This window comes from Maylandia zebra, linkage group LG12 (assembly GCF_041146795.1).
Source record: "Maylandia zebra isolate NMK-2024a linkage group LG12, Mzebra_GT3a, whole genome shotgun sequence".
Taxonomy (NCBI): Eukaryota; Metazoa; Chordata; class Actinopteri; order Cichliformes; family Cichlidae; genus Maylandia; species Maylandia zebra.
The window spans coordinates 24,271,822-24,299,164 of record NC_135178.1 but is presented as its reverse complement, the minus strand read 5'-3'; the positions used below and the strand labels follow the sequence as shown (position 1 = coordinate 24,299,164).

At 38.4% G+C, this 27,343-nt stretch overlaps 1 protein-coding gene across 4 annotated transcripts in view; it reads right to left on the bottom strand.

Moving 5' to 3' along the window:
- grid2 (glutamate receptor, ionotropic, delta 2) overlaps window positions 1–27,343 on the bottom strand; it is a 558,936-nt gene that overhangs the window by 337,128 nt on the left and 194,465 nt on the right. The window lies entirely within an intron of this gene.

The window sequence follows — 27,343 nt, the reverse complement described above, 5'->3', positions numbered from 1 at the left end:
CAACTCAAATAACCATTCGTTTCCACCGAGACATGCAGAAGAGCACAACATGTTGGAGACCACACTGGGTGCCAGTCCTGTCAGCTAAAAACAGGAAACAAAGACCGCAATTCATACAAGCTCACATAATTGGACAACAGGAGACAGGGAAAAACATTATTTAGTCTGATGAATCTCAATTTCTACTGCAATATTCAAATAGTAGGGTAAGAATTTAGCATAGGAAGAATGAAAGTGTGGGCCCTTCCTTCCTTGTATCAGTGGTTCAGGCTGGTGGTGTAATGGTGTGCAGGATATTTTCTTGACACACTTTGGGTCCCTTAGAACAAAGTGAGCATTGTTTAAATGCAACAGCCTACCTGAACATTGTTCCTGGCCACGTCCATCCCTTTATTACTACAAAGTAACCAACTTGTGATGGCTGCTTCCAGCAGTATAATCTCACAGAGCTCAGATCATCTCAAAGTGGTGTCTTGAACATCACAACGAGTTAGTTCACTAACAATGTGTTCACTGTACTCAAATGGCTTCCAAAATCACTAGGCACCACATCACCTTTGGAATGTGGTGGAGCAGGAGACTTGAATAATGGATGTGCAGCTGACAAATCTGCAGCAATTGCATAACACTATCATGTCAATATGATCAAAAATCTCTGAAGAGTGTTTCTAGCAATTTCTCGAATCTATCTAGGAATTAAAACAGTTCTGTAGAAAGAATGGGATCCAATCTGGGACCTGCAAGGTGTAACTAATGATGTGACAGGTGAATGTAAATGCAAGTCAGTGTAAAGTGTAATCAATAAATACTACCAATAGAACGATAGGGGACAATACCAATAGGGAGGGTAGTAGCAGAATAATAAAAACCTGTTACAGAATGCTAGAAAACTGTGATGAAAAGACCAGTCGGGAGGTAAGAAGAGCAAAGACAAGTGAAGAGAAAGACAATAGGGAACTAAGGAAAAGTAAGCATTAGATCACAGTAGCATAGTGCAAGTGTGTGTGCAGAGTACAATGAGTGTTCATAATAATACTAAAGCAAAGAAAAAGGCATTAAGGACACTATAAAAAAAGCTTAAAATGTAATTTCATGTTTATCAACACCTTTTCTTTCCTTGCATTCCCCCTACCAGCTGTACATTTTGACAAACTTGGGCTTCAATTAGTTTCATGAAAAAGAAGTACCTCTCCTCTAGGCCTGCCTAGGCTTCATGTATTGACATTTGTTTTGTGTGCTATTACATTAGTATAATTTAGTCCTTGGGTCCTGTTGCATCATCACAACCTCTCAACAGCTCTATTTAGTTTCAAATTAATGGATTTTAAATATTTTATTGAACTAAGCTGCAATTATCCCCAATTTTAAAAGGTTAGTATCCAAAACAGCATTTTTTTTCTTTCTTCAATTCTGAATGAATTACTTTTATTGTCATCAGTTATAGAAATTATATAATCACATGTCAGAAAATGAAATCCTTTGCAGTAAATGAGAGGTTTAAAAAAAGACACAATGTTTGCATTCTGACAAAATTTGGTCACCTAAGAAGAGACATGATTTTATGATGAAGACACACACATACACACTTGGCAAAGATCCCAGGGATATACCCTGTGCAATAAGGTAAAAAGTATGAGATATGTGTGTAGGAACAATAAACTTCTGTACCCATAATTCCCTCTCACCTCATGTCATGCCTTATTGGCTGCCTAATTCAGAGAAAAAAGAAAGAACGAAAGAAAGAAAACAGAAAGAGAATGAGCAGAAAAATCATTAAATTGCTTAAAAGAATTCAAAATTAAACACACAATGTAAGCCAGATAAAAATAAATTACAGGAGATCATCAAACTGTGAAGCCCTGAGAAATGGCTAGCCAAGGGCCCCAGATTCTTACTGGCAGGTATAAACAGCCTTATTGTTTGCCAATTAATGATGGGGCAGAATTGTTTGGCCAGGTTTCTTCCCTATGTTGCACTTTTTCCCTGTCTCATACCCACTCACTCCTTGTCCATCCTTCCCGTTCCCTCCGGTTGAGAAGAGGAGACAGTGATGAGCAGAGTGAAAAACAGCCTAGTGATGCCACGGTTTAAGGCTGAACACATTGACCGTGAGAGAGGTTGACTTAGGGTCACTTGTAATCAGAGGTTAAAGTGGGATTTGGCAGGTAGGGGAACCCTAAGCTCTAGTGTAGCTATGCAGTAGGAAAAATGACTCAGATGCCTCAAAATATCTCTCGCATTGATTTGTACTGTGAGCTCCACTAGATTTGTTTTCTTTGTGCACAGGCTATGTGAGCAGATGATCTGTGCTGCTGCTGCTGCATCTCTCAGGTTTACTGTTCATTGTGGATCTAGCCCACTGCATTCTTCAAAATAAACTATTGCACTTTTGTGACTGCTTGCAAGTCCTTAGTCTAAGAGTATCATCAGCTTATAAACTAAATATTGATGACTTCTGCCCTTGACCTGACCCAACAGTGAACTTACCACTATCTGCCTTGCACCAGGCCAAATTAGTCGACTACAGAAGACTACTGCACTTTTTTCAATCTTTCCATAAAAATGAGAATTTTTTTCCCTCAATTTTAAAAACAAGGCAAATTAGTTGTACGTACACTGAAAACTGTGTAATCTGAACATCTAAAAGGTATAACTTTTTCCTCCTATAAAATATTCTCATTTTCCCGAAAGTTTTTATTTTCAGTTTCCTGTGGTCTGTTAAGTCTGCTCGGGGAAGGACTTTCCCGTCAGCTGCACCTTTCCACTTGTCAAGAAGCGCACACAGGGAGGCTGATATGTTACCATCTGTCATTGTGCACGTGACTCAGCAAGCCAGTAGGAGTCACTAATGCAGCAGGTAACCTGTGCTTCTTGTAACACGTGAGAAGCTGGGTTTTATTGTTTTTGTTTTTTTCTTTTTGTTTACATTGAAAACTACATCTCTCATCTCTAATATTTAAGCATACTCTATTACATATCATCAGGTTGCTTTTACCTATTTTGACCATCAGAGACACTGAAAGAAATCCACAACTACACTGTCAAAGTATTTTATATCACAGTAAGAAAGCAATTCATTTGAAAGATCTACATTTTGGAGGACCTACTCCATGTCACATGGCTTTACAGCTAAACTTTGACATAGTCAGACATGCATAATAGAGAAAAGGACTGTGTTGTTTCCTCTTTGTCTGCACTTTCTGTCACAGTAATATTGGCATTCATCCCAGATCAAAATGTTATTCAAATGTGCTGCAGCACGGTTAGGACAAGCATGTACAGCTGTGCCTTCTTGCAGTTGGCAGGAATGGGCTCTTACACCTGTTTTCCCTTGTAAACCAATGATTTGCTTACTGAGGGCACTGAAAGGATGTACTGATAGTCTGTAAAGAGGTTTAGAAAGAGGAGGGAGTGAGTATGGCTTTCCATCCCATAGGAAAGCGGATGGCAATGTGGAGGATGATGCCAAGTATATGCTGCATCTGGAAGCAAGAGACAAGAACTGTGGGCATTGGATACTGAGTGCCTGCCAGATGACAATTGTCTAGACCAACACAGACGGAGGAGAGTCCTCCATCTAAAATCTGCTGGCTTTCTGAGATTGTGAGCCAAACAGAAGAATGCAAAGAACATAGGAGACGGATGCCAAGCTTTGCTACGCCAGCCGCAGTATTAATGGGCTTGTTGCGTCAGGTCTGACTTTCAGCAGCATCTGTTAATATGAACAAGTGCAAATCAGAAAAGATATATAAAACAGGCACAAATCAATATATCACACGCGTCATTACCAGAGGAGAAAGCAGATTCATTAAGCTCAAAGAAACGCAGATAGTAGCTGGTGATTAAAATAAAACCACTATACTGTATAAAACAGAAACACACTTGAAGATTTGTTATTTTTGATTTTGGGGAACAAATGTAGGTATCGTCCCTGACAGCCTAATAGAGATGTCTTACTCTGTTTTTTGAATATGTCTTCTATTCCCCAGCCAATGTTAATATTTACCGCAGTGTTTTATATTTCCATCTCCATGTCCTCCTCATTGTACTTATTACCTTGTTATTCTCACTATCCACCTTAGACCCTTATTTGAATGCTAATCCCATTGTGTTCTCCTCCTAGGGAATCAATTGCTGCCATTTTGTAACAAGCCACTCATGTCATGGGTATACAGGCAAAGTATTCTTTGTATCTTGAAACATCATCCACAAAGGATGTTAGAAGCCTTGATATAAGAGTTCTGCTTAAATTAGTGATAAAATCTGCATGACAAGGCAGTTGTCCAGGTCTCATTGTATTTTGCACTTTCGTTTTCGTTCACTTTTCACTCTGTTTTATTTTTCCACTTTGAGGTTTTTGGGTTGGTTTATCAACCCTGAACTTTGTGAAACAAGGGTCCATATGTTCATGGTTGGTACTGACATCAGTCTTCCTACTGCTTTACCAGACGAGTCACAGCACCAAAGAGAAAGGATACCTTTTTCATGTCTTTGAGGGGCTTTGACAGAATGGCAACATTTGAAGCCCCAGGAGTGAGAAGGGCTTGCTTATTCACTTATCTCTCACTATTGTCCTTCCACCGTGCTGTCTTTAACCTTCAGTGGGTTTTTTTTAATCTGCATTATCCTGTCTTCCACATACAGTTACTCAATCCCATCTGGATTTTCAGATTTGAATAGTGCTCTCATCTGTCTCATTCTCTAAAAGATTCTCTAAACCTATATTCTGTTTTTAGCACCGATAATGAACTCTAACGTTCTAGAGTTCTAGTACACCTGACAATACTTTCCTATATATCAAACACCATTATCAAAAAGGTAACCTTCTCCTTAGTCTCCATGACATCCAGTCCAGTCCAATATCTGACCAGACACCCACACATTTGCATTCAATACCCTTGCTACTTAAGTGTTACACTCTACCAGAGTGGTAAATGTCACAGACAGAGTGGAGTGAAGACCCCACAATGTTCATCTGTCTTTGGTTGTATGTATGCAAGTGAGTGTGTTTGCTCCAGAAGATAGATAATAAAGTGAAGAACTGACAGACAGTCCATAAAGGTTAATTAATATAGAGACAACGAGCAAGCAGGGGCTTGCTATTACATGGATAGATTTCTAATACACACACAGGGCTGAATAAAGGGATTTTATCCAGCATCTCTCCTGATTACAGTACATCAGGAGTGTTGATCAGACACTACAGTGCTGGCAGAAATGTTGCAGAGAAATGCATTAAATAGCTGGATGTGTACTATAACAATCAGGCCACCGAATGGACAACACTGACAACACCAATTAGTCAGTATAAATATTGCTCTGCAGGCCAACTACAGTTTACCTCCCACACACACATTTCATGTTGGTGGGTGATGTCTGTGATGATTGTGAGCTGCGAACTTCATTAGGGGGCAGTACGCCGTAGGAGACATCTACACTGATTTGCTAACTGTTCACTTTCTAATATAATGAACAATATTAAATCACATACATGCAGCATGTGTAGGTTGAGCTTTAATTACTGCAAATGACTTCTAATGCAGTAAGATTAATATCTGCACATGACTGTGTCACACGGCTGACATTTAAAGCCATGACACAGCGGTAGTCTGTATGAGAGTTTGTAGTCTCCTGGAACGAAAGCAAGCCTAAATGTTGAATGGCTGGACAGAAAAAAGCAATTGCAATTGTACTATGCAAAATATTTGGCTTGAAAAATGGGAAATGGGTGAAGTGATTTGTTGAAACATATCCAGGCATAAATGGGAATAGAGTAAAAAAGGCAATAATTGTACAGCTTAAAAGTCAATATTTGGTATGACCACCTTTATTTGTAAACTTAGACCAAACTCTGTTAGACAAGCATTCCTGTAACTTCTTTAAGCGGTTTTCAGGGAAAGTAGCTGATGACTTGATGATGATCTGAAACACAAATTTCAAACTTGGATGCATCACTACATAACAGCAGTCAAATTCTTGTGTAATTTAACACACCTCAGCTTTTCTTTTTTCTCCCCGTGGGCAGCCCATACAAGCTTGGCCCATGTAGTTTTACTAGTCGGGGTCCCCATGACTGTTTTGTGGCAGAAACCCATAATGGGCTTGCCCAAAGAAAACCCATATAGGGGCTCCTGTGGGTCCTGTGGGATAAGTTTCATTTATATAGCACCAAATCGCAACAGCAGTTGCCTCAAGGTGCTTTATATTGTAAAGACCCTCCAGTATTACAAGCTTACAGCGCTTCCCAGGCAGCCTCCAAAACCGGATGAGATGGGGTGTGCTCAGGGTGGCATGGCCATAAGCTTTTTATAATAAGGAAACACTACATAGGGAACTGTAACTATGGTGAGGACCCTGAAGCTGCAGAACATGTTTTATTGTCACACTTGCACCAGTACCAGAGTGCCTCAAAGATTCATGTTTGCTAACTAATACCTCCTTAGGAATTGTCTTGCTTGCACAAAAGTAAAGTTAAATGCCTGACAAACTTTGGCTTATTTCATATATCCAACTGAAGAAATTGTTGAATTGTTGAAGAAAAACATCGTCTGCCACCATTTATCAGTTTAACATGACACATTTTAAAACATACTGTTTGTGCTCTACATGGACAAGTTCACCTTTCTGCACTCCCTCCTGGCTGAAGAATTGTAAAATATTATTACCTTTGTAGTTAAATAAATATCTATTATATTAGCAAAAAACCTTTACTTTTATTTACTATTAGCTTAAAATGACAAGAGGTGGAGAAATATTTCTAACCATTAAAATAGGAAAAGAAACAACAAGAACACTATGAAATGATCTAACCACACTTAAAATCGTAAATTTAATTGTGAATACAATGTTTTATGAAAACTACAAATAAGTCTTAAAATTGAATTAAAAGGCTTGAGCAATGTAGTGGGGAAAAGTAGATCGTCAAACACATTACATTTAGTCATCCTGTTGTCTTGATGGAACCCCACTTTAAAATGAGTAAAAAAGCAGCTGATGTCCAACAAAAAGCAAACAAAAAAAGACCAATGAAAATCTTAAAGAAGTACAGTCAGACTCAAGTCTGGCTACTACAATACAAACAAATGAGGCAACACGTGGCTCAACTCTTTTTCACAGTTCTCTAATAATCATGTCCAAATCACAAAAGGGGTTTCTATTTTTATGATGAATATATTGAATATTACATATATCATGGTAATACATGCTAAGATTTTTATTATAAATTAGTATGGCGATATACAAATATCTCAGTAATCAGCCATATACTTCATCAGTTGAAACAGTGGGGATGAAAAAAGCCAAGGTGAGCCTGGCAATCATTTCACAGTGTATTCTACCAAGTTAGGAAATTGCAAATTGCTTATTGTATTTTGAAGGGTTGCGAAATACGGGGAATATTTTAAAAATCTAGTTTCCAAAAGTGCCTGGGAATTGCTCACAATGAGGTGGCCTGAATTAGGAGGAAAAACAGTGGTCATACAACTCAGCACTGCAGAACAAAAGACTGATATGCACTCAACACAGGTTAGCTTGGTGGGGAACAGGACATATTTATAATATAACCTTTTAGATCCAAGATGGCGCCGCGTATGGATGCCCTGGTGCTTCAGTGTGTTACTTCTGTCTTGTTTTTGTGCATAACTTCTGTGTCTGGGCACTCCTCTGGATATTCTTACACCAGAGAAGAGCTTCTTAACCACAGGACTACAACACCTGTGGATTTACTTCCAATATTTGTCGCATCCGCGGCAGATTTACTGCAGACTCTGATCAGGAAAGTGAGACGCCGAAAGAGAGGTAAGCGAGCCGGCGCACTCGTGCGTCTGAGGAGACGTGGACTGCGAACTGCTCTTCCTGGGATCTTCCTTTCCAATGTACGATCACTCAGGAATAAGACAGACGAACTGGCCCTGATGAGAAGCATGAACAGAGACTTTGCCTCCTCCTGTGTGTTATGTTTTACGGAGACGTGGCTCTGTGAGGACATCCCGGACAGCGCGCTCAAGCTGGAGGGCTTTCATCTGCTGCGCGCTGACCGGCAGGCCTCTCTCTCTGGTAAGACCAAAGGTGGAGGTGTCTGCTTCTACATTAATAGTGGCTGGTGCACAGATGTAACAGTGATTGCTCAGCACTGCTCTTCCTCTCTGGAATACCTTTTCATTCACTGCAAACCGTTTTATTCTCCGCGGGAGTTTGCTTCATTCATCCTGGCCGCTGTTTACATCCCGCCAGATGCGGATGCGCAGGCAGCTCAGTGCGCACTCGCGGAGCAGATACTGCACATGGAGCGGACATTCCCGGACTCTCTCATCATTGCTCTTGGGGACTTTAACAAAGCCAATCTGAGCCATGAGCTTCCCAAATACAAGCAGTATATTAAATGCCCGACCAGAGAGGAGAGGACATTAGACCACTGTCACAGCACGATCAGCGGGGCCTATCGTGCGGTGCCCCGCGCTTCACTCGGACTTTCTGACCACGTCATGATCCACCTAATCCCCGCGTACAGACAGAGGCTGAAGCTCTCCAAACCTGTCGTGAGGACCAAAAAACTGTGGAGCAACGAGGCTGTGGAGGAGCTTCGCACGTGTTTGGAGTCTACAGACTGGGACACAATGAAGGCTGCTTCTAACAGCTTGGACGAGTTTACGGACACTGTCACCTCCTATATCCACTTCTGTGAGGACAGCATTGTGCCATCACGCACCAGGGTGAGTTATAACAATGACAAACCCTGGTTTACTCCTAAACTCAAAAAGCTGTGGCTGGAAAAGAGAAAGGCGTTCAGAAGCGGAGACAGGGACTGCTACAGAGAGGCCAAGTACAGGTTCACTAAAGAAGTGGACATTGCTAAACATCAGCACTCTGAGAAGATGCAGCAGCAGATCTCAGAGAATGACTCGGCCTCTGTGTGGAAAGGTTTTAGGAATATTACAAACTACAAGCCTAAAACCCCCCACTCCACTGATGACTTGCTCTTAGCCAACACCCTTAACGACTTCTACTGCCGTTTTGACGAGCCATCAGGCAGCCTTCACACCTCCAACGCCCCCAACAATAGAGACACTTTGGACACTCATTCCCCCACCTCTCCCCCCTCCATAGAGCCATCACCACCTTCAAACTGTTCACCTACAACACCCCCCTCCTCACCCCACACAAAAGAGGATTTCACACCACCTCCTCCCACCACAACTCTTCATATTCATGAAGCAGATGTGAGGAAGCAGTTTAAGAACCTGAATGCTCGAAAAGCTCCCGGCCCAGACGGTGTGTCTCCTGCCACCCTCAGACACTGTGCAAACGAGCTGGCCCCAGTGTTTTCTGGCATTTTCAACTCCTCACTGCAGGCATGCCATGTGCCTGCCTGCTTCAAGTCCTCCACCATAATCCCTGTCCCCAAGAAACCTAGGATCACTGGACTAAATGACTACAGACCCGTGGCTCTGACTCTGTGGTCATGAAGTCTTTAGAGCGCCTAGTTCTCTCCCATCTCAGGACCCTCACGGCCCCCCTCCTGGACCCCCTGCAGTTTGCATACAGAGCCAACAGGTCTGTAGATGACGCCATCAACATGGCCCTACACTTCATCCTGCAGCATCTGGACTCCCCAGGAACCTACGCCAGGATCCTGTTTGTGGACTTCAGCTCTGCCTTCAACACCATCCTTCCAGACCATCTCCGAGACAAGCTTTCCCAGATGAATGTGCCTGATCCCATCTGCCGGTGGATCACTGACTTCCTGACGGACAGGAAGCAGCATGTGAGGCTGGGAAAGAATGTCTCGGACTCCCGGACCATCAGCACCGGCTCCCCTCAGGGCTGTGTTCTTTCTCCTCTGCTCTTCTCCCTGTACACCAACTGCTGCACCTCCACCCACCAGTCTGTCAAGCTAATCAAGTTTGCAGATGACACCACCGTTATCGGACTCATCTCGGACGGGGATGAGTCTGCCTACAGGAGGGAGGTTGAATGTCTGGTGTCCTGGTGCAGCCACAACAACCTGGTGCTGAATGCCCAGAAGACAGTGGAGATTATTGTGGACTTCAGGAAGCACACAGCTCCACTCCCCCCCATCATCCTGACTGACACCCCCATCACCTCTGTGGACTCGTTCCGCTTCCTGGGTACCACCATCACCCAGGACCTGAAGTGGGAGCCCACCATCACTTCCGTCATTAAGAAAGCCCAGCAGAGGATGTACTTCCTGAGGCAGCTGAAGAAATTCAACCTGCCAACACGGACGATGATGCAGTTCTACACTGCAATCATCGAGTCCATCCTCACCTCCTCCATCACCGTGTGGTACGCTGGAGCCACTATCAGGGACAAACAGAGACTGCAGCGTGTTGTGCGCTCTGCTGAGAAGGTGATTGGCTGCAGACTCCCATCTTTGCAGGACCTGTACACCTCCAGGACACTGCGGCGTGCAGCTCGGATCTCAGCTGACCCTTCTCACCCTGGACACAGTCTGTTTGACCTGCTCCCCTCAGGCAGGAGGCTCCGGTCCATTCGCACCAGAACCTCTCGCCATAAGAACAGTTTCTTCCCCTCTGCTGTCGGACACATGAACAATAACCGTATGACTGTTCCCACCACTAACACATGACCCTACGCTGTGTTCACTGCATCATTCCATGTTTGGCACTGATCACCACCTGCACTCATGTATATATCATGTATATATCTATCCACTTAGCACTTTTAATTCTTATTCTTATTTTTATATTTTTATGACAGTATGTTTGCACTGAAGCACCGCAGCAATTTCCTAATGTTGTAAACCTGCTCAACATTTGGCAATAAAACCCTTTCTTTTCTTTTTTTTTTCTTTTCTTTTTAAAATACAACCTGTGAACAATTTTCATTAATCCATCATTTATAAAGTGCTGTTTTGTGCAACAGCTTCCTCCGCTTTCCATCGTCTTTGCTAAGATTGGTACATACTGACTCAGAGCCTCTTAGTAAGTGCATTACTACTCTCTCATACCCACAAACTGTAAAAAAGACAAATCCAGATGATGAACCGCCCATAAAACTCCCCGGCTAAGTTCACTATATTTTTTAAAATGCTAGAGGTCAAAGTGAATTTAATGTTGGCATGGAAAATGTTTTGAGGAAGATGAAATCTATTGGCCGGCTAGGTTATAAAGATAAAAGCCTTAAATTGGACACGGAATGATAAATTATTCACCACTGGTGAGAAAATGCACAATTTCTGCCATCTGAATTGCACTTTTTCATAAAATATATCATCTTCACCAAAGAACCATTTTTCAACTGAGAATGGTGTGATGCTGTTGAGTCACAGTGTTCAAATGTGTCAAATGAGAACAAAAGGCAAAGTTAGAAAGACTCCAATATATGCAGAAGGAAGCACGGGAAAAACAATCATTGCACTTTTATCAGATATAATGAATACCGTTTCCTGCGTCAATCAATAATGACCAAAAAGGAAATTGCCCTTACTTTTTTTGTAATGACTCATTGCTTCACCTCTCTACAATATGTCCACTCCATGGTCTATTTATGCTAACCAGTGGATGAATTTTAGTGTGCAAAACTCAAACTACTGAGGCTAGACTCTACAGACAGTGCTGCACAAATCACATCTACTCCAACAAGTAGCAGAAGGTAGTTATATCGTTACACCCTCCCTTCTTGTTTCATATTAAGAAATCCACAAAGGGTTTTAAATAAATGATGCTATTTCAGTGAATAAACCCATTAAAGATATAGTCTAGCAATGAAGTGATGATCTTGTTTTCCTTTGGTCCCACTGTTATTCTGAAGAGGCTTCTTGGACAGCCTCTCCTAGTGATAAATGAGATTGTATGCTGACAGATAAAAGTAGTTCTCCAGCAACATGAAATCCAATTCTTGCAGTTTTACAGTGATGCCAAAAAAACTTGGACTCTCAATGGCTGTTTTTATTTATTTATTTGTTATTTTTCTTATACTAAACAGGGCACTATTACAAGGCTGTGTAAAATTGCATTCTTTAAAAAAGTCATTTTTGGTATCTTTCAGTCGTCGGCTGGTGTTTATATTGGACCTTACATGGGCTTGGGTGTTGTTGGAGATGTAATAAGGGGGGGGGGGGGGGGGGGCTGATGCCTCTGCTTCTTGACACTTTGTGCTCATTTGGAGGATTCATTAAGTCTATTTGCTGTAGTTATTTTCTTATTTCCCATTCCTTACCTTTAATGTTTCTCTTGTTGTGGACCTACCTTCACTAGTTGATTAAGTCTAGCTCAGCAGTATGCCTGAAGCCAAGGAACATATACAGTGGGTAAAATAAGTGTTGAACATTGGTGTTCTCAGCAGATGTCGGTAACAACCTATCCAATCCACACATGCAAAGAAATCAGACCACAGATGCCCATAAATTATGTGTAAGAATGAGAATTTCATGTTAATAGCATCAGTAGAAATATATTTGCTTACCAAATTGGTGACGTGTTCAATCATTTTATCCGCTGTAGGTATAACAACAACAGCTGCCTAATGACCAATGTAATGACAGAACTGGTCATTCAAGCGCCTATTAGCTTTGACCTACAAACACAAAGGGTCGGATGTGAGCTCACTGCATTTTTAATACACATTATGTTTGTGTAGTAAAGTTGCAAGTAGATCACAAAAACCTCCAGCATATTTTTTGAGGAAAGCAAGGACAATACAGTGAAGTAGAAAGGGAAAAATAAGGTGTGAGAGAATTTTATCTTAAACAAATCCGACTGCTTTCTGCTAATAAACTCAAATACAAATTTTACGTGCAATTTATCATTCCAAACTTTGCATAAATAATTTAAGGTATAATCTCACCTCTTATTGTGATTTAGTATTATTATTAGCTGCAGCCATATATAATCATTTGGTTGTTTTCACTATTACTAAGCTGACTATTCCTGTTCCTCTGCCAGGATCCTTTCCTCTTAGAGTGACTTCCTTTCCTACAGCAGTTTTTCTTCTGTTTGTGATTTGTGACTGAAGCACTTTTCCCTTTTCCCTACTCCTTTCGTGACTTTGACAGTTTGTGAAACTGCACTTCTTTGCGGTCCTTTTCACTTCAAAAAAAAGTATAATACAAATGAAAATTTGATGTTTAAACACATAAAATTGATCCAAGAGGCACATGGATACACACAGCTTTATAAATTTTGATGAAAAGAATGCTTGTGTTTACGCACCACTTTCATATCATCATCTCCATTTACATGGGCATTTTACCAGAGCATAGGCTGGGAATTGGATAATTCATGCCCTTTTTTGTAACACCTGTAATGTCCTATTTGCTCCACATCATGACTCGCAAGGATTAGTTTAGCAAATCGACACATCGTATTTTTCGGAGCTAAAGAACCATTCACTTGCCAATTTTTTTAATCCGTCTCTGAGTTTTGGGACATAAATAATGGAACAAAAAATGAAATAGGTCACCAGACAAAGCAGCAAAATACATAACATAAGAGTGGATTATGACCCATAGAAAGTATCATCATCATCATGCACGGAGAAGCTTTTAGTGTTACAAACTGAAACAACTCAAAACTGCTGTCACTTAGCTAATAGCTTCCTCCATGCTTTTCTAGTTCTCCGCCCACCAACCAGTGCACCACTGCTGACACATGGTGTAGTAAACCCACAGAAAACTAACAAAAAACAAAAATAACACAATTGTAATAGTTACATTTGTTTTTTTTTACAACTTTAAAGCTTTTCATCAATTAACCGATGTGCCAGATGTTTTGCTAAACAAAACCATCTGTGAAGTGAACTGGAAAAAGAAAGAAGCCAGTAGTACTTGGAAGATGATTGGATAAAATACCCATGTCTTATTGGGTCCTACATTTCATTTACTTCTTTCTGGTAAACTTTATTAGGATAAGATATAAAGAGTTAAAGGAAATATTGTCCAAACCCTCAGAAATGTTTCTTTTAAATGAACATTTGTCGATAACAGTGTAATAGTATTTGAACCGTCTGTGTTATACTGTGTTACAAAATAGTCATACTACATATGTGCAACACATACATGCAATAAAATATATTTAACACAATGCATATAATATTCGGCTACGCATTTATTAACGGAAAACTGCACATGTATAAATTTTGTTTTTAGTATTTGTACTTTGTTTGTATTAAAATAAAATAAATATGAGATTGTGTGATCTCATAAAATTATGATTAAAATTATAAAAGAGATTTTCTTTAACATTTATTTTATTTTATTACTTATAGCAACAGTTAAAACTAATAACTTCCCGTCTTTTGCCAAGAGGGATCATTTCCCCTGTAACTATATATGTGGACATACTAACATATACATATATACATATATATACACATACATATATATATATATACATACATATATATATATATATATATATATATATATATATATACACATACATATATATATATATATATATATATATATATATATACACATACATATATATATATATATATATATATACACATACATATATATATATATATATATATACACATACATATATATATATATATATATATATATATATATATATATATATACACATACATATATATATATATATATATATATATATATATATGTATGTATATATATATATATGTATGTGTATATATATATATATATATATATATACACATACATATATATATATATATATATATATACACATACATATATATATATATATATATATATATATATATATATATATATATATATATATATAATATATATATATATATATATATATATATATATAAATATATATATATATACATATACCGATGTATATATATATGTGTGGGATTTCAAATGTGCAAATTCTTATTTTAGAATTGACTCTTCATCATGATGAGGCAGCTAAAGATCCCTGAAGTGTGGTTGGTTTTTGCTTGGCTTTTTCACCACACAGCCACATGACTAATTAATAGAATGTGCCGATCCACCTAAACCAGCTGGCTAACAAGTGTATTGACAACCCTCCAATAACCAAGAGGCATCAACACAGCACAGTGTGAAAGCATGCTATTCAGTCAAGTAAGCTAGAGTATGCAAATCAGTCACAAATCAGACAGTCAATAAAATACAGACAGGTGAAGTACTTCCTGGCAGTTCCATGCCCTGTAAAGATTGCAATAGTCACAAAGGGCATAGTGTTAACTAAGCTAATTGGCACATATGCCCTCTGAATGGATATTATAAAATTCTCTACAGTTCCAGAAACCTGGACAACTTATCCTAAATCAACCTTTCACTATAATAAGACTGACACACTTGACCCATACTACTAGACTAAAGACTAGGTGGAATGACAAAATGACCAATAAAAAAATACAAACATACATACATGATTACATAATAATATTGTGTCTGTAGGCCATAACAAAGATGAAAAACAATTTTATATATTTGACAGGCTTCAATAGTAGGTTTCAACAGACGCTGTGGCCAAAGCTTAACATATTCTTTCAGTTAAATTAAGTTAAATATATGTTCAAAATATTAATTTGTGGAATGAAAATCTGTAATCAAATTTCATTTGTATGACACATGCCGTTTCACTGGCTACTCATATGTCAACTCAAAAAAGAAGCTGTTTTGACTATAAGCTTCAGTACATATGTGAAGAGTCATCTTTATCGTCTAAATTATCCACTATAAATATTTATTAGATACATTTCCTCCCTTTCACAGATATTCGACTTCATTTTCCGTTTAGGAATATTCAAATTGTGATCCAACAAAAGTGTGATTAGAGTTTCCTTGTTTGAGCGTCTGGGCTCATCCCTATGAAGCCCTGAGACATCCTGAAGAAGCTCATCATAAAACCAGTTCCTCATTTTGAAAGGAGGCTTGAGAGGTGCTTTCAGGCACCTGATTAAAATACCTCCTACACACTTCCACATGGATGTGTTTTGGGCATGACCAACTGGGAGGAAAACCCGGAGCAGACCCAGAACATTCTGAAGTGATTACATATCCTGGTTGACCTGGGAATGACATGAGATTCTCCACAATGAGCTGGAAGCAAACTGAATAATCAGCCAGACAAATGGGCCCTAGATCCATTTCTTAGGAAAAGAATTAACATCATAGCATGAGTGGAAAAAAATGTAGAAGTGCCTCAAACCTACATTCTTTTTAAAAGCTACTAGGGATGAAGTTGTGGTTGCAAAAATACTTCTGATCCTATAGAAGGCTACAGGAAAATAGCCCTCTGCCGGGACTTCTTTGCTGCTGTGTTTATCAGCTCAGGCTGTCATTTCGAGTCATGGTGTATAAAACAACAGCAACAAGAATGTCAATTCTGCCTCTCATCATCACATTTGGTTTCAAAACACCAAGATAGTGACAAAGAAAATGCTGTTCTCGAAGCTTCAACATAGGACAGAACAAAGGGTGATGTCACTACGTCCATCTTTAATACTGTCTGTGGTGGTTAATAACAAAAAATATGATATGCTAAGTAGAAATATTTGAAGTGTAAATATTTGAGGTAAATAATTAAGTTAAACAATCCTTCTTATTTACCAGTTACCTAGCATACTCTGCGGGATACTGAAATTAAATATCCATGTGGTGCCATTTGTTGAACTACTAGGTGTAAAATTATTATTTGTAATCCAAATTAGCTTTACAGCACATCTTTGCACGGAGGAAAAAGGAGGGAATGAAATTTTCTTTTCTTGTCTTTGTGAATCTGAAGTCTACTTGACAAAATTACACACTCAACCAGGATGAGCACTTTTTTGTCAACATACAGAGATGCAAAGAGTGTGTGCGTGTGTGTGTGTGTGTGTGTGTGTGTGTGTGTGTGTGTGTGTGTGTGTGTGTGTCTACAGATGGGCAATGTTCTTGTCATGCAGGAGGAGATTTAGAAACTGAGACAACATCTAAACGGATGACAACAAAGACAGCTATGAAGAACAAACCAGACCATCTGTTTCCCACCTTACAAGCAACTTGTGATGTTGTATTGATGATTATGGTAAAAGTTGAAATGAGAGATTAATAAATATATAAGTTGTGCTGAAACTGTTTGTTCTTTGACAAGCAGCCATTCTGACAGTTGTCAGTGCTTTACAACAGTTATGCTGCTGTCTCTCACAGATAATTACTATATATCTCTTTATGCATATGAACTGGGACACTCAGTATCTTATTTTTCATCTGACAAGAGTGACAATATTTGGAACCAGAGAAGAGCTTGGAAATTCAAAAGTTTCGCTAATGGGATAATAACATAGATGAATTCTGGCTTGATTGACTTGCAGATATTAGTATAAACATTATATATTCTATTCTATTCTATTATACGTATTTTCGGTAACAGGAGGCAAATAAACAAATGTTTATATTTTCTTTTGCCACCTTGTTAGGTATTTTTTAACCTTTACCTTAGATTTCATCCAATTTTATGATAACGGTAAAGAACATTTAAGATAGCAATACAAAATGGAACAATGTTATGAAGCTTTTCTATGTCAAACTAAATTGCATTTTCTCTAATAATGGGTGGAATTGAATGATGATGAATGAATGGCTGACGAAAAAAGAGTTTTATGCGTTCAAGAAGGATGAAACCGCGCTGAGTCAATCTTGAACCGAAGGTTGGCTAAAACATCTATTTTTTCTGACTGACTGAATGTAAACTGAATGTTTACAGTAACGCTCACGGTAAACAGTTCCTAAGTTCAGGTCTATCTCTCCATTAACCCCTGTCTTGTAAGAAAACATGAGGAAGGGGCAATGAGATCATGCAGGGAGAAAAGTTAAAAACAATAAAAAATGTCCAAGCTATAAGAAGCAAGAGGATGAGAGAAAGGAAAAAAAAAAATCAAGATGACACAATAAAATGACTGCCCAAAGCAGCACTGGCTTTGTTTTACTTCCCAATGGTTACTATTAAGTTAAACTGTGGCTTTGAGTCCTTAATCATAATCATAATGCAATTGGGTATTTCATCTACAGAAGATATTCCTGATAGTTACACTCAAAACAGCCATGAATACAAAAGTATCAGATAGAGAATGCATGAATGAGAAAGCCTGCAAAGCTCAGTTAGACAGATAGGGCGGGGTGAGTGACGGTGATAGGCAGATTCTCCAGCTTACCTCGGCAATCCAGCTGCTTGCTCACTCCCCTCCATTTTGCAGCATTATTCTCTCGCTCATTCTAATGTGCTTTTCCTCTTTTTTGTCTCTCTTCTCTCAGAACCGTGCATCTATAGACTATGCTTGTTTATCTTTTCCTAATTCCACTCGTCACTCAATCTCTCTCACCAGACAGATCATTAGGATTAGCTCTCTGACACTGCCTATCCCATCAGATGTTGATCGGCCACAGTGGCAGTGTGGGAACCAGAAAATGAGCTCCTGACAGATAATAGCCTGCTCTGTACCTTACATCAGATGAAAGAGATCGAGTGAGGGAAAGACAGTTAGTGAGAAAGTCAGACGACTGCCAGAAGTCTCTTTGGTTTTCGCCTTTGGACTTTAAGGATATTGTTGTTCTTAGAAAATAATAATATACTCATTGAGGTGTCAGAGCTCTTTCACAATGACATTCAAAGTTCCTCAGCAGCAGAGAGCTGCTAAAACAAAAACTGTTTTCTTGATTTAATATTATAACGATGAGGTGTACGTTTTTCTTTGCTTGAATTGAAAATTATTACAGTTCTTTTTGCATTGTATAATGTTGTAGAAGCTCTAGCTTTGCTGTCAGAGCTCAAAATGTGTTATTGGTGTAACTACATCACATGCAATCAGAATCTCATTGTTCAAAAACGGCCAGCTTTTCACAAAGCCTTTGGTGAAGCACTGAATAATGTTCGCCATAAAAAGTCTAGAACTGCAAAGAATTGAACTGCAGATGTCTTCGGGCCTACACAAAGTCTAAAAACTACCAATTTTACAGTTCTCTCTAATTTATACTTTGGTGTTTTTGCTGCAACACTTTTACAGTCCAAGAACAAAGCCAAACTGCTGGAGCAAACTGACTACCTGTGTAGGTGTGAAGGCAGGCAACAATAAAGGTCTGTTCACAAAACAGCTTTTACATCACTAAACATAAAGTACTTTTTGCTTTATGGCACGAGTTGAAAACAGTAAGCAAAAATAACACAACGCTATCTTAACAGAAACAATAACACATGGTTTGGCCATTAATAGTCTGCTGGGCAAAAATGTAACTGGTCTTTGTTTAACAAGTACATAATTAAATGGCTCTGCGGGTCTGAATGGGACTTAGGTAATGTTCAGGTAATGAATCAATGAACATTAGAGATGTTCTGCAGAGATTTGTGGAAATCTTTATGCACAGGATTCATGGCTAAAACAAGATCGCTAATGACATACAGAGAGCCCAACGTGTGGGAGACATTGCACCTCCCAGCTGTGTCGTGTCTGCTGACTAATGTAGCGTCCCCCACATAAACAGAACCAGGCGATGGCTTGTTATAGCTCTAAAGAGGAAGGTCGTCTGTGGCGTGAGCAGATGTAGTGTGTGTGCAAACATTTCTATATTGTGTACACACATTTGTAAAAATGTGAATTGGGTGTTTCTTCAGTTTTGTTTAGTTTTTTGCCCCAAAAGAGGATTGTATACATGAAAGTATACATTAACTTATATGCTTTAACTCTCCTGACCAGTTTTGAAATTTAAAAATTAAAAAAAAATAAATTGTTAAAAGTACTTTTTAAATATGATCAGTTTTTGCTTGCCGTGAAAGATGTAATCAACATATAAAATGGAAAAGTTTAATTTGATATATTTGTAATCCCCCCCCCCCCCCCCGCCCAAAAAAAGATATTTATATTACATATATACTGTTCAGATTAATTTGACCTTTGCAGTGAAAGTGGGGATTAAAGAGATCAAAATTGTTTGTTTGTTTCTTTCAACTGTGAAACATATTTTACCAAAATACACACACAGTTTTTTTTTTAGATGGCAGCAGCTCAGGCGGTAGAGCAGGTCACCTAATAATCAGAAGTTGGTGGTTTGATCTCCATCTGCTCCAAGCGGCATGGCCAAGATACTTACCCCCCAAGTTGCTCTTCAATGTATCCATCAGAGTATGTATGTGTGTGAACGTTAGACAGAAAGCACTTGTATAGAAAAGGCATAGAAAAAAGTACTTGGGTGAATGAGGCGAGTTGTGTAAAGCGCTTTGAGTGCTCAGATAGAGTAGAAAAGCGCTATAACAGAACCAGTCCATTTACACATATACACATTATTATTGACCTACTGACCCTATGTGTAAAGAACAAAAATGCAGGTGGTGTTATAACTTTGGACAGGAAGCTTTTCTGTTCTCATGGGCAAACTCCACCCACACTGAGTGAACACTCAGGAGCAAAACATATAAAGATTATCTGCAAGGCAGTCCTACCAACATTGCACTCTGCAGCTACATATGATATATTCCTCTGTCAGAGTTTTACAAAATAAGCAGCAGAAGTAAACAGTTGACAGCCCTGGAGGCTCTGGAACTCAACTTTGATTATAGAGGAAGAGATTTGTCTGAAGAGAATACGTCTGAAGTTGAAAGCTATCTTGAGGTCAATTCAGAATCTGATGATTTTGATTATGAACCAAATGAGGAAACTGCTATTCACATCCCTCAAAGCAAGACAATCGCATCAAAAATGGTAAAATATAGTGGTCTTCATTCTCAAATATACATCAGGCAAAAATATCTGCATGAAAGACAGTGCCAAGGCCCACTAGAATGGCAGAGACTTGGCAAAGATAGATATCAAGTTAGCTTTTGAGCTGGTCGTGTCCAACTCCATATAGAAAATCATTGTTGAAATGACTAATCTAAAAGGACAGTGTATTTTGCGAGAATTGGAAGGATGGATATTTGGGGGTCCTCATCCTGGCTGGGGTTTATAATTCAAAGGATGAATCAACAGCCAGTCTGTGGGATCCAGAGGCAGGCTAAATTTTGTGCCACAATGTAATTTCTCCAGAGTTATCTGCTTTGATAATTGAAAGACAAGTGCTGTCAGATGGGAGAGAGACAGGCTGGGAGCTATTATTACTTCATAAAACAAATCTAAATCTAAAATATAATTTCAAAAGTAAAAATAAATATGGTGTTTTACATGTAGGACTTTAATCTAAAAAGATTTTAATATAAATGTTTTATTAAAAACAGTGATGTATCCTCATCGCACCATGATTTGTGAGAGGTACAAAAAACCACTGCACTAAATACTGATTAAAATGGTTAGTAATGGAGTTAATAATTAGATAAAACCAGTGTTTATTTGGTTAATTGACTGCAATCATTATTTATTGCCAAAGTCTGAATGTAGACACTGGTTTGGTTTAAGTCCTGTTCTCATTCAAAAAATTTTCTAAAAAGATGAGGTCCATTGCTCAACTCATTCCCATGATGCATTCCCAAGTTCACAGAGCAACTACTTTGCAGTCTTGGGCAGAAAAAAAAGGTTGCATGCAAGATGCAATATGATAATGGGAGAAAAAGTTATTTCTGTTTGCAGGAACCCACATGGAAACACTAACAGTGCATTCAGCTACGTTTAAGCTGCAAAGGCTGGAGAGTCCAAATGCCGAAGCTGAAGTCTGAGATTCAATATTTACTTTCACACTACCTTTCATTGCTACATTTACAGATCACATAAAGGTCAATATAAACTTTCAGTGAAAGCTTGAAATGTCAGTTGACAGTTTTCTTTCTTTAGTCTTTGATGAAGATATTTTCTATTTACTGTCATAAATGCGAGAAAAAAATGTAAGCAAGAAAATGTATTTCATTGATAAATACTTCCTACTGCAAGCCAGAAATGAACAGAACTATTTTTCCCTTTCAAACCACTCAATTTAAATTTGTCCATGGCCTTAAATAAATAGTTCATGTTTATATTTTCTATATAAATATGTAACTAAGAGTTACATATGGAAGTAGTCCAACAAAAGGGATCTACTCTTATAGATTTAATATAAAATATAGTGAGAGACATAAAAATCCCACGAGACACCAAACCATTGGCATTCACAAGGGGTTAACCCAAACCCATATCCCATAACTTAACAAAGTAGTATTTGACAAACCTTTGACTTCTGGCACCAGCACCATTCCAATTACCTTATCACGTTCCCCTCAAGGCCCAATCATTTCTACGCTTTGACATCACTGAAACAGCGGTAAGTTCAGGGACTCGAGGTCAAAGCCAATACAAAAAACACTAACTGTTTGAGAGTCATTATTGATGATAACCTTAACTCTACACCAAATGTTAATTTTAGGGAAAAGCAAAACTATCTTTGCTGTAAAAAAAAAAAGAAGCATCAAATCATTATAGCATGCTGAGGATGATTAAAGAAGAATCAGGGTTAGTGTCGGGGTTAGAGCTCGGAGGGTTAAACCATTTGTTACTTGCTGCTTTTGTTTTGTCTTTTCCACTCCTACACCTAAACGATTTTAACTTTAATTTAACTTCTATGAATAAAGTATGACATAAAATGTTCAGGTAAACTGGATCAAGTCCCACTTGTCTCTAGTCTCATCAGGGTAGTTAAACAAGGTTATGAGTTCTTAGCCGAACTCATATCTCCACACTCACATCTCACAGCTTCTCACGTGTACTATAGCAGTTAGTATGGTATTGACTAACAACCTATAGATTTGGTTTAACATGGATTCGTGACTTTAAATTATGCTACATAATTAGATCAACCCTGCTATCTTGATGTTGCTAGATGACAAAAAAAGATATACAGACCAATGGAAGAAGACAAAACGAAACACAAGCACTGAATGAAGCAAATAAACTATTATTATTTTTACAAGCCCATGCACCAGTACTCTTTGGTCTATAACTCTAGTCTGGTTGCTCGGCAACATAGAATACCATGAAGACTAAATATCTCAAGTATTGAACATGCTGTCCAGGAGGAGTTTGGGAACAAACATACAGATCATTCCAATCATCAGTGAGAAGATGATGATAACGATGATGATGATGATGATTAATATTATTACTATGAATTTAAACTTCACACCTTTATGAATTTAAAAATAAGTGTATTGAACTATTAAAACCAAGACCTAAGTGCAACGAATAAAATAAAGCGTAACTCAGCAGTCTAAAGTGTAAAATAACAAAATTAGAGGAAAAGTTACAACCCATGAGTTACAAATAGGTCTTTATAAGTTATTTCAAAGAAAATACTGATTTAACAAACCAGAGTGTCTTAGCTAACTTCTTCCACAGCCTGGGAGACATTACAGTGAATATTTGGTCACCTTTACTCTTTCATTTATTAAGTATGAAAGGTCAGCAGGTTCCTGCCTAAGAACTACAGAATGAGCACTATTTAGTGCTGGGACAACACTTCCTATACACATTCAGGGCCCAGGCTAAATCAAAATAAATCACATCTAAAATAAACAAATAAATGGGTATCCTGTGTAAGGTAATTAAAATCAGAGTTGTTCATTTTTCTTGGTCCCTAAAAGAACTGGCAAATTCTTAATGATGAATCTACCTGTACAGTACCTGTCAACACTGTTAAAATAGTTTCACCGAGATGAAATAAAAACATGAATAGTTTGACTGCAGCCTAATTCAGCATTGAATATAACCTTGCAAATACCTCAGATGAAAGTAGCAGGATGGAAGGACTGTTTATATTTCCTAAAAGCGAGAATAGTAACAAATACCTCAACCAGGCTCCTGCTTTAATCATTATTACATAAAGGACCACGGGAGAAATAGATCATATGATGCAGTATATCAGAATCTCCACAAACTTTTGTAGCATATTCCCATCGAATAGCACAACACAGTTCATCCCCCAGTCCCAATAACAACAAAAACTATTCAAGTTTGGTTTTAGTGAAACACCAAAAATAACATAAGCAGATCTTTGCAAGTTTTCAGACACAATTCACATTCATTTAACTTAATATCACTTCATATTTAGCCTCCCTAACTGTCCATGCACTCTTTTGGTAGAGGTTAAAATGAGGAAAGTGACTTGTAAGGGTCAGTTTTCTACAATGACAAGCTAGATCACTTTTTTATGTGTGAAACATTCCAATCTATTTCAAATCTGTTACCTTCTGATTTGAGTATTTATTCAACATGGATTTCTGTCTAAAAAGCTGAAAAATGAAATCCAACTTGCAGCCATCTTCAGAAATATTTTCCTGGGCTAAATTTATTTTCCTCGCACTCACTATCTTCCTCTATTCCCACCCAGATGCCCTTCATCTCTTTCTTATCTCACAATGCCATGTTTAAACATTAAATGTGTGTCTGTGTAGCATGTTAAAAAGCTAAGTCCTTGTCTGTGTGCGTGTGTGTGTGGGCTGATGAGTCACTGTGTGGGTGTGTCTGTGGGGTGGTGGAGGTTTTTGGGTTGAGTTTTCAATTATAGATGCTAAGGTTTCGGTAAGGTGATAATGTTTTTATGAGAAGTTTCCTTGTTAAGGCCAGGGGAGTGGTTTTGCCTTACTATTTCATTTAGTGGTGGCTGTCTACCACCACAGATACACACCAAATGCTCATGTGCTTACATGCAAACACACATCCAAGCACTCCTCCCAAACTGCTGATGCTCTCAAAGCAGCTGGCTCTTGGGTACAAACAGTGACAGTAGCTTTGCTAGAGGAACTTGACATGCTGCTACTGGTGTTTGTGTGTCTTTGGAAGTCTGTGGTGTGTGAGTCTGTGTTTAGCTCACTGATGTCAACTTTCATCTAGCAGAAAGATTTTCTTTCTCTTCCTTGAAGCACAATCTCAACAAACTTATATCCTACTGTATAGGTATTTGGTACTTGAAAATTTCAATTTGCAATTTTCAGCTAATTGTTCTATAACATTTCATCTGAAGAGATAAGTTAATATCATGTATAATTAAATTTAGCTACTCAAAGCCAATACAATTCTGTTTTCATTTAATAAGTAAACCAAACTACATACAAGATGTTATTAAGGAAATTGCTCACTGAACCTTGCACAGAAAGTTAACCTTTCCATTATTAATGAGAGCAAAGCAAAACTCTTCTGTATACAACATTCAAACCACCGAAAGTATTCAATTTCAATTTCAGATAGATAGATAGATAGATAGATACTTTGTTGAGATGAGGAATGAACACATGACAGAGATGAGGGAAAAAAGGCTTACAGCGTCAGCAGGACCATGGGATGACATTACTTTCTCATTACTAAGCAAGTTTCTTCATACCGTCAGCTACAAGCAATGCCAGATTGCAGCTCATGAAAAATTAACTCACTTGACTTTCCTATGTATTAATCTGCCAATCAGTTTCAATTACTCAGTAACTGAAGGTGCCAGAACACTGTTCCGGATCGTTCTGGACCACTTTAACCTCTACTGATATTAAAGATGGCCAGAGTTATTAAAGCATGAAAGCTGTGTATGGAAAATGACACTGAGAGGACACAAAAGAAAGAGATGGCGAGATTGAGCATGTATTCCCATTCACTTGGGAATACACAGTTGTATCAATGGATGGAGAAAAGAAGTGACATTCATAGCCTGAGGGGTATTCGCTCTCTCTCACTCTCTCTCTCTCTCTGTCTCACTGACACTATGCCGTTTTTTTTGTGCCACTATTCTGAGTGCATGTAAAAAAAATTTGAACGCACGTAAAAAAAAAAATTACAGGTGCAAATGTTGCATTTTGAGAAGAAATTTATTTTGAGGGACGAAAAAATAATTTGAGTGAACAAAATTCATTGCAAAAACTAGGTCATATTTGTTGTGTTCCCACTAGTGCAGTCAGCATTAATCTCGTTAAAATGACATTAATGCCATAATGCGGCAAATCTCCGTTAACGAGTTACCGCGGATCGCCCGTGCGTGGGGCTGGACGGCGTCAACTCGTTAACGAGCTAACTGCGCTAACGCACTAGTTCCCACCAATGTAATTGAGATTTCGTGGCACATCCGACATACTGTTTTACGTTTGTCCATGACGTGCTTACCATCAGGGTTATGCTTCACATGAAAACCAAGATAGTTCCAAACGCCAGATCTGAATGAGGGTGGGGGAGGTTCAATTTGCAATGTTGCAACAAACTTAGCTTCTGTCTTGCTAGCTTGCGCTGCGCTCAGTGGATCTGCACTCGACAGTGCAGCCTAGGCAGAGTAGTCGAACGCAGATTCACTGAGCGCTCAAGACAGACAGCATCGTCAGAAGAAAAGTTGATAAAATAAATTTAAAATTTTGTATTGTTCATACATATGTGTACCGAACCAAAAGCACTGTATCGAACGGTTCAATATCAATACGAGTATTGTTGCACCCCTAATATATACATATATATACACACACACACACACACACATATATATACATATACATAAAAATATATACATATACACACACACACACACACACACACACACACACACACACACACACACACACACAGACATATATATATATACATACATGCATATATATATATATATATACATACATACATACATATACATGTATATATGTATCGCAAAATATATCGTTACCACACATGCTTCAAATTCAAGTGTGTGAATGCATGTGTGAATGGGTGGATGACTGGATATGTAAAGTGCTTTGGGGTCCTTAGGGACTAGTAAAGCACTATATAAATACAGGCCATTTACCATTTACCATATACCGTAATATGGATTTTAGGCCATATCACCCAGCCCTACTACCAATACAGTAAAAAAAAAAAAAAACAAACACTATCTATGATAGATATGAGCAATCTTCTCTAAGACAGTTCAAGCTGTGCTGAAGAATAAATATGGTCACACCAAATATTTACTTTTAGTAGTATATGAAGTAGTACATTGTATCCAGAAAGAATAGTCACTTAATTTTAAAGGTATTAACTGTAAGTTGAAGACAGGCTAACACAGCTTAATACAAGGAACAGGAGTATAGGTAACTGTAACACAATGCTACAATATATTGTCATCTAAATGTAAAAAAAAGAGAGTGGGATGACAGAATGGAGAGGGATAAGGGAACAGAAAAAGGCAGGGGAAAAGGGAAAAACAGAAGAAAAAACTGGAACAATGTCAGAATATAGGTACAAATAGAACAATGTCTCATGTGTCCAGCCTCACTTTCTGTGTCTCACTCTCTTCTCTGTTATGCAAACACACAAACATGCACACACACAAACACAGGACTATGACTGGGACTTCAAAGAAGTGAGAATCATCAAATCTGAGCTCAACTGATGGCAGTCAATGCATGGCGCGTCAAGCTCAGGCATAGCAGCATGGGGTAAGGCGTTCTGAGTGTGTGAA